Raw genomic sequence first — 8490 nt, 5'->3', positions numbered from 1 at the left:
ACACAAATATAGCACGTATAAGGTCCACAGTCCTTTCTTGTGCTGACGCCTATCTACATTACGTATAAGGTCCGCAGTCCTTATCTACGTTGGCGTCTATCTCCTATAACACGTATAAGGCCCACCGTCCCTATCTACGTTTACATCTATCATCTACATCACGTATAAGGCCCGCAGTCCTTAACTACGCCATCACCTGCCAAGTCTATGTCCAACAGAAGTTAGAGGGATTCGCCATCCTAACTTACTATGTCGAACGTAGGACTCACATACCATTAGTGTACCTGTACACACATACTTCACATATACAATAATTACATTATAGCATAAGAACACTCTAGGCGTTCTTTACATCATTCATTTAACAACCATACCCCTTGTCGATACGTGCAATATCCGAAGATCGTTCACGCCCCGACAAGTGTTCATTTGTAATGCTCATACATCTTCGATATATAATATTCGTACCTTTATTTTTAACCTGACAGTACGCGCAATATCCGAAGATCGTTCGCGTACCGACAAGCAATCATTCATATCCATCACATATATCACATATGGCATACACTTATCACTTAGGATAAATGTATTAACAACACATCGAGTATGCACACAGCCCCGAAAACATAACAATGAATGGGGCTAGAAACTCACCTGAACTTGGTTACTTCTTCGGCTACTGATTATTCCTTCTCGAGCCGTGCGCGTCTAACTGTTTAATAATTGAATATCAAATACTACTCTAGCCATCCTCATTACTACTTAATTAGTCTTACGTGTCTAAGCCGATTTTACTTCATTGAATCATTACCCGGTTAGTTAATCGTTACTCGTTAATCCTTTAAGGGCATCTTTCATAAATTATCAAAGTCCAAGGGCTACTATGTAATTATCTCATTCCTTTCTAAGTCCAGGGACCATTCTGCCTTTATATTAAACTCCTAGTTCTTTACTTTGCCCTTAACGAATTGGGTAAAGAATCATCCTCTGATTCGCTAAGCTCTCATAACGAACTAGCTAACGAATCACCCTCTGATTCGCTAAGCTCCCATAACGAACTAGCTAACGAATCACCCTCTGATTCGCTAAGCTCCCATAACGAACTAGCTAACGAATCACCCTCTAGTTCTCTAAGTTTCCTTAGCGAACTAGCTAAAGAATCACCCTCTAGTTCTCTAAGTTTCCTTAGCGAACTAGCTAACGAATCACCCTCTAGTTCTCTAAGTTTCCTTAGCGAACTAGCTAGCGAATCACCCTCTAGTTCTCTAAGTTTCCTTAGCGAACTAGCTAGCGAATCACCCTCTAGTTCTCTAAGTTTTCTTAGCGAACTAGCTAAAGAATCACCCTCTGATTCGCTAAGTTTCCTTAGCGAACTAGGGTTAGGTCAGGGAACATTCCCTGACACCTTTATCTTTTCCGGCGCCGTCATCGCCGGAAAACCGCGTTTTGGCCGGAAAAACGAGATCTCACTCTTTCTTCCACCGTTTCATCGTTTTTCGTCCCGTTTGATCCAGATTTGAGCTAGGGTGATCCCTAAACTCATCTTAGGTCCGGTTTATACCCGATTCCACCCGGATCTTGTGATTTAAACGGTTTAACGGTGTCGGCTCGTCGTTACGCGACTATAACTAACGTTTTAGGCTCGTACAATATTAAACTATCATTACCTCGGGTCGGAAATCGATTATCCTTCTTCTTCCTCTTGATTTCGGCTAGAGAGAGAGAGAGAGAGAGTAGGATGAGAGAGAGCTAAGTGTGTGTTTTGGTGGTGTATAGATTATGTGTGAAATGAATGGAAAATGGGGATTAAGGTTTATATAATTATGGATCATGGGCTTAAGCCCATGGCCTCTTCCTTCCTTCCCAAGTCCATAACCCATATCCATTACCCAACACTAGCCCGACCCATACTAGCTTCTACTCTATTAATTTTTTTTCCGACTAACCCGAGTAAACTTTTCCACTGATATTAATTTATTTAACTATAATATTCTTAGAAATTTCGGGATGTTACAAGTCTTCCCCCCTTAAAGAGGTTTCGTCCCCGAAACCTAACTTATTCCTCGTGAAAGGAACACTTCTTATATTCGCACACTTTATTGATTCGCCCCCCGCTTTATGGGTTATCCTTCTTACTCCCGACTTGCAGTCATCGAGAGGTGATCATGTGTTTTAGCTGTTAAGGTAGCTTGTCCATGAGACCCTCGATGTACCAAGACTCATCTCATCCTTCCAAGGGCTTCGTTTAGTACTTTTAACACTATTGTCTAAAACGACATTTTATCATAACATAATATTCATTCATAACCAAACTCAATATATTACACGTCACTGATAAACATAGGTTTTAAACCTTAACACAAAACAAGTTCTTAAGCAAATGTAATTTAAACAAATAAAACCATTGCATGAGCAATTATTCCTTCATCAAGTGTTCCTCTCTGCAGTTTCCCCAAGTCTTTATCCTTTCGCACCTCCCGCCCCTGCTTCCTTACAATCCCTAGCCATGTGGTCAGTTTTTCCTCATTTGAAGCACTTTGGACGATCAGGGCATTCTCGAGGGTAATGCCCACTCTTTCCACACCGATAGCACCTGTCTGCCCCAGTCTTGCATTCTCCCTGGTGCACTTGCCCACACGTCTTACATGCATCCTTGTTCCCAACCTTGGCCTTCCTCTCATCAGTTGTTGTCACCATCTCGCCAGACCGCTTAGCAGAGGTAGCCCATTTCTTCTCCTTCTTTTCCTCCACCACCACATCGTCCTCAGCCAGGTCAGCATAAACCACTTATGCAAGCTCAACAGCAGAGTCAAAAGTAGCAGGTTTATTTTCCTTAACTAACATGCGGACTTTTGTGGCAATCCCCTCACATAACATTTGATTCTCTTAGCCTCAGTGTCGACCATGTCATGCACCAACCTAGATAGTCGGTTGAATTCAGTAGTATACTCGCGGTGTGTCATCTTTCCCGCCTTTAGATTCAGAAATTTCATCTCGGTCCTCTCAACCTCAGCATCAGCACAGAACATTTTCATCACCAACTCTTTCAGGTCCTTCCACCTCATTGCCTCAATCTCCTCTCGGGTCTTCCTTTGTTCCACCGTTTCCCACCAGCCTCATATTCAAATGATTGAGTGGCATAACCCACTGCTTGGTCGGGACGGCACTCGCTAATTCGGATAATCTTGTCCATAGTGGTTATCCATTGGAGAGTAGCGATTGCGTCTCCCAAACCAGTCAGCTTCGGCGGGTCGCATCCTTTGAAGGACTTGTAGTTACACCCACCTCGACCTACCCTTCCATCACCAACCTCGACAGATCCAGCTTCACTCGAGTCACCCTTCACTCCCTCACCACCTTTCCTACCATTCTCTCCTGATCCTTCAGCACTTCTTTCACGACCTCCAGCAGACCCTCCCGGAGTCATGTTCTTCACAGCAGCTGCTACAGCTTGAACAATGGCTGCATGAACCGTAGGGTCAAGTTGAACCCCTTCGTTGTTGCTCGGGTTTCCTCCAACGCTTCCTTCGTCTCCGGTGTTGGAAGCTGCCTCTACTGAAGGTTGCCGGACAAGACGAGGCCTGCCACGACGTCCAGTGCGTCCTCCAGTTCCAGCAATTTCTCCAGCTTCAGCCATTAGTATTCTAAATGGGAAAACACAAACGTCATCACTCTAGGAATTAGTTAGCACATGATTTGTAAGGTAAGTAGTTAATGACAATGATCAAGTGTAATTAACTATTTGCATTACTTCTCAGGTTCTACATGCTTCCCTTTATGATTTCACTTGTGCTAGTTTCTACTGATAATCAGTTAATCAATCAAACACTCGAGAAATCCTATCCCTAACCTGCATATATCCTTTCTTTAATAATTAAGTTAACATCCTTATACAATATTTAAAATACTTTACCGTTACTGAGCTTGCTTGAGTGACACATGGCTATCTTGAACTGGCATCTTCTTTCTTTTCTTACTTTAAATCCCATTCTCTGTTCGAGTCTAAGCATTTAGGATGCTTAAATCTCTCGAACTTATGCTCTGATACCAACTTGTAAGGCCCCAAACCCGGTAGCCCTACTTTAGCGTCGGATTTACTCATAAACACAGTTCTACAAATCAGAGTTTATTAAACTTTCGCGGAATATAAAACTTTAACCGTTTGTTACAAAACAATTAATCTTTTCTTTAAAACCATAACATAAAATATCATATTTAAAACATCGTTTCTTCCATCTTCAGATGCCAGCCGTTCAATCCATGCCATGTGCCGTGTCACACCCCGACTAGGTATTTGCGGAAGCGTAATACGGGAATGTAACAGATAACACTGGTATCAACAACATTGTTTATAAAGAAATTCAACAACTAATTTACATCATATTACATGGGTTGGTACTATGTTTACAAACTAGATGAGAATCACATAACCGGTTTACGAGCTTTTTATTTAATATTATATATCTGCGTCTATTCACAGCTATTCAACTCTTCTTCTAACACCAAGCACGTAAGCAAATCATTCCACTTCTGCTTTACCTGAAAAGCATGTTAAAACGGGTCAACTACGTCTAGTTGGTGAGTTTCAAGTTTCACGAGTATCAGCGAAATCAGTACACGAGTTCGTAAAGTTTACAGTGTGTATGTATATATGTATGTGTATGATGTAATATACTAAGCCACAAGTGAAATCGAAACGAGCTATAACGCATGGCCTCCACTGCCCATGCACTCCCGTTGGCATTTAACAGCCACTTTGCCCCAAGTATGTACTATGTCTAACACCACATAGTAGTATGTAAAAATATAATGACAATGTGGAACTGGGTTTACATATATTCCGGCAAACCCCTCCGGCCCTGTCAGTTGGGTTTGTCAAACCGATAGTACTATCCACACGTCACCGGCACGAAGTTAATCACTTGTGTTTGTGGGGACTTGTCAAGTGTTAGTACTTAGATAATCCACATCATCACACGTTTTCAAGTATATAAGTATATGTAAACATGCTTTTCACCCCAAAAGTTCGTAAAACAGTTTAGAAAGTGGGGGTCGTGAAACTCACCTTAATGTTGTTCGAGCTGGTGGTACGTATCGGTAACTAGAATGTCTCGATTATAGCTTGAATCCTATAACCGGTATCGTACTGTTAATACTAGTACAGTGTTTAAACCAAATCGGGCTGTTTAGATAATCTGGGTATAGCTGTTAGGCCCAGAACATGACCATAGTCTTAGATTGTGACGTTGTATACTATGAAATGTTTAAAACTGGATTTGGCTCAGTTTCACCGTTTCCCGAGCCTAGCCAAGTTGATTGTTTATACGTTACGGGATTAGGTAAGATCACATAAACTTAAGTAAATATATTGATTGATAAAATGATTTGATTTATGAAAGAATTTTAAGGTTTCGGTATCTGATTTGATCGCAGGGTTCGTTTCCGTTTTCACACGGGTTTGATTATACAAAACGCGCACAATCCACCCGAATTGTCCGAAATTCTCGTAAAGAGTTCGTTTTTATCAATATCATTCAAAAATATGATATTTGACCACTTTTGACATTTTGACATACCAGTCAGTCCGTTAAACACAAAACTGCCGGTTTCGTTAAAACAATTATAATTTAAATCTTTGATTAATCATAACTAAATATGTACTTATATATAAATTATGTGAATTTTTGTAAAAATACATTAAGACGTGTAGAATTTTATAAAAATATTTTCAGAAATTTGATGATTAATTATTTACTTATAAAAATTCATTTAATAGGTTATAATCGTGTAATAAATGGCCCGTTTATATCAAACGACCTCCGAAAAATCCGATAATTTTTACAAATGGCCTCAATGTTATTACATAGCCCCTGCAAAATCTCCAGAACCTAACTCTTTTGACAAAATGCCTTTTTGTGCGTTTTTCGGCTGTTAAGATTCGGTTAAATCATAATTGCACAAACCATACTTAGGCATTTCCAATGATCCCCAAACTTTACCAGTGATCTTACCATCACATATTAAACTCCAAAACCAAGTTTCATAATTTTTCAATATGTTTAGCTATTTTTCCAAAATAAACGCTCATAAACGGAAATAAATTCACCAAATATTCTCCGTTTATCGAAAAATTCCAAATTTGAACAGGGACTCATTTATATGATCCCTAATATCCCTGAAATTTTTCACAAGCTAACAACAAGCACGTCACAACCTAATACTAAACAGCCCCTAAACGAGTGTTACGGGTTTACCTTGTCGGTTTTCGATGAGTTTTGCTAGCTTAAACGACTCTCCGGGTCTCGGGTTGCAAACTCAGTGTATCTACATATCATATAACATCAAATTAAGCATAAATCATCCATGTGATAATTGGGGTTTCGGTTTTGGGTTTAAACCGAACTTTCTAACCGTAAAAACGTTGTATTCATGTTCTAATCCGCGTCTTTGACCAAAAAAGTATATGTTCCTGGTTTGTAAACATGTTTAACATCAAAACATGGTTTTACTTGATTTTTAGGGTTTTTGAATGGTTAAACATGTTTAAAACTAATCAAGGATTAATTTTTCATGGTTAAACTATGTTAATCAAGTATGAAATCAATTAAAATTGGATGGTTTACCTCAAACCTTGGCTGGAACTTGAAGAACACAGGTGAGAGGGTTCTAGGGTTTGTTTGGAACTATATTTTTAAGGTTTAGCTTATTTAACAAGCTAAACAAAAGGGGGGTCCATTCCCTTTCTAGCGGCCACAAGGATATAAGGGCCCATTGGGCCTCTTTTTGGCCCAATGGTGCCTCGGTTTTCGTGCCACGCGTAAAATTCGGTCCAAAATTTAGTTCGGGTTCGGTTTTTCGCAAGAAAACTAGTTCGAGTGCGAAAACCAGCGCGAAAACGAGTGTTTTTCATCCTAGTTTTGTAAAATAAGAAAAACGTACTGACTCGTTGTAAAATTCCAAAATATTTTCACGGATTGCTTAGAACATGTCATATAAGTGTTTTATAAATCTTTTTCGGCTTAACGGATGCTACAATGCTCGTTTTGATATTAACGATTGCGTTTAAGCTTATAGCGTATCGATAAACGAAACCTTTTTCGTTTAAAGAGTTTTAAACGTACTGGGGCCTAAATATCAATATGTTAGCCTCTATAACATATATATAACTCGTATATGACCCCTCAGTATGTATACGGGTCATAATTAGTATCGGTCGGTTACTTGTTTAAGCACTACGAATTAACCGATTTATCGTTTACTAGTTATGTTGTGAATATAGTATAACTCGTTTTGTCGCGAATGTCACATTCTCCCCCCGTTAAGAAATTTCGTCCTCGAAATTTAATGTGTCATCGGTTTTCTTTTTAGGGAACAGGTGTGGGTATTTCTTTCGGAATTCGTCCTTTCGTTCCCAAGTATATTCGGGTCCTTGTTTTGAATTCCACCGAACTTTTACCAATGAAATTTTGTTGTGTCGTAACTGTTTGGTTTTCCCGTCTACAATTTCTACCGGTTCCTCTACGAAGTTGAGCTTTTCGTTGATCTGAACATCTTCCAGTGGTACTATTGTCGTTTCATCAGTCAAACACTTTTTCAGATTCGATACATGAAACACGTCATGAATAGTGCTCAGTTCTAAGGGTAGTTTTAATCGGTAAGCTACGGGACCAATTTTTTCAATAATCTCAAAAGGTCCGATGTATCTCGGGGCTAGTTTACCAGTCTTTCCAAATCTTATAACACCCTTCCATGGCGATACTTTTAAAAACACCTTATCACCTATTTCAAAGGATAACGGTTTTCTGCGAACATCGGCATAACTCTTTTGTCGATCGCGGGCAGCTTTCAATTTTTGCATAATCTGGTGAATCTTATCGGTGGTTTCCTGAATTAAATCTGACCTTGAAATTTGGGTATCACCCACTTCCGTCCAACATAGTGGTGATCTACATTTTCGCCCGTATAGAGCTTCATAAGGTGCTGCTTGTATACTACTGTGATAACTGTTATTGTAAGAGAATTCAATGAGCGGGAGGTGTTGATCCCAATTCCCTTTGAAGTCCAGTACACAAGCACGAAGTAAATCTTCTAAGGTTTGGATGGTTCGTTCGGATTGACCATCGGTTTGGGGATGGTAAGCCGTACTTAGGTCGATTCGGGTTCCCAAGGCTTCTTGTACTGCTTGCCAGAAATGTGAAGTAAAGTGACTGTCTCGATCTGAAATAATCGAAAGAGGTACTCCGTGTCGAGATACAATTTCATCGATGTAAATTTGAGCGAGTTTTTCGGCGGTGTAGTTGTTACGGATGGGGATAAAGTGTGCGGATTTGGTTAATCGGTCAACAATTACCCAGATAGCATTGTGTCCTCGGGAGGTTTTAGGAAGGTGTGTCACAAAGTCCATGGTAATTTGTTCCCATTTCCATTGTGGGATTTCGGGTTGTTGTAACATTCCGGAAGGTTTTTGATATTCCGCCTTCACCCTTGCAC

Source organism: Bidens hawaiensis, unplaced genomic scaffold (assembly GCF_021521415.1).
Source record: "Bidens hawaiensis isolate Kalapana, Puna unplaced genomic scaffold, B.hawaiensis_p1.1 tig00004551_1, whole genome shotgun sequence".
NCBI classification, from domain to species: domain Eukaryota; kingdom Viridiplantae; phylum Streptophyta; class Magnoliopsida; order Asterales; family Asteraceae; genus Bidens; species Bidens hawaiensis.
The sequence above is the reverse complement of the archived record's forward strand: the minus strand, read 5'-3'. Positions refer to the sequence as shown.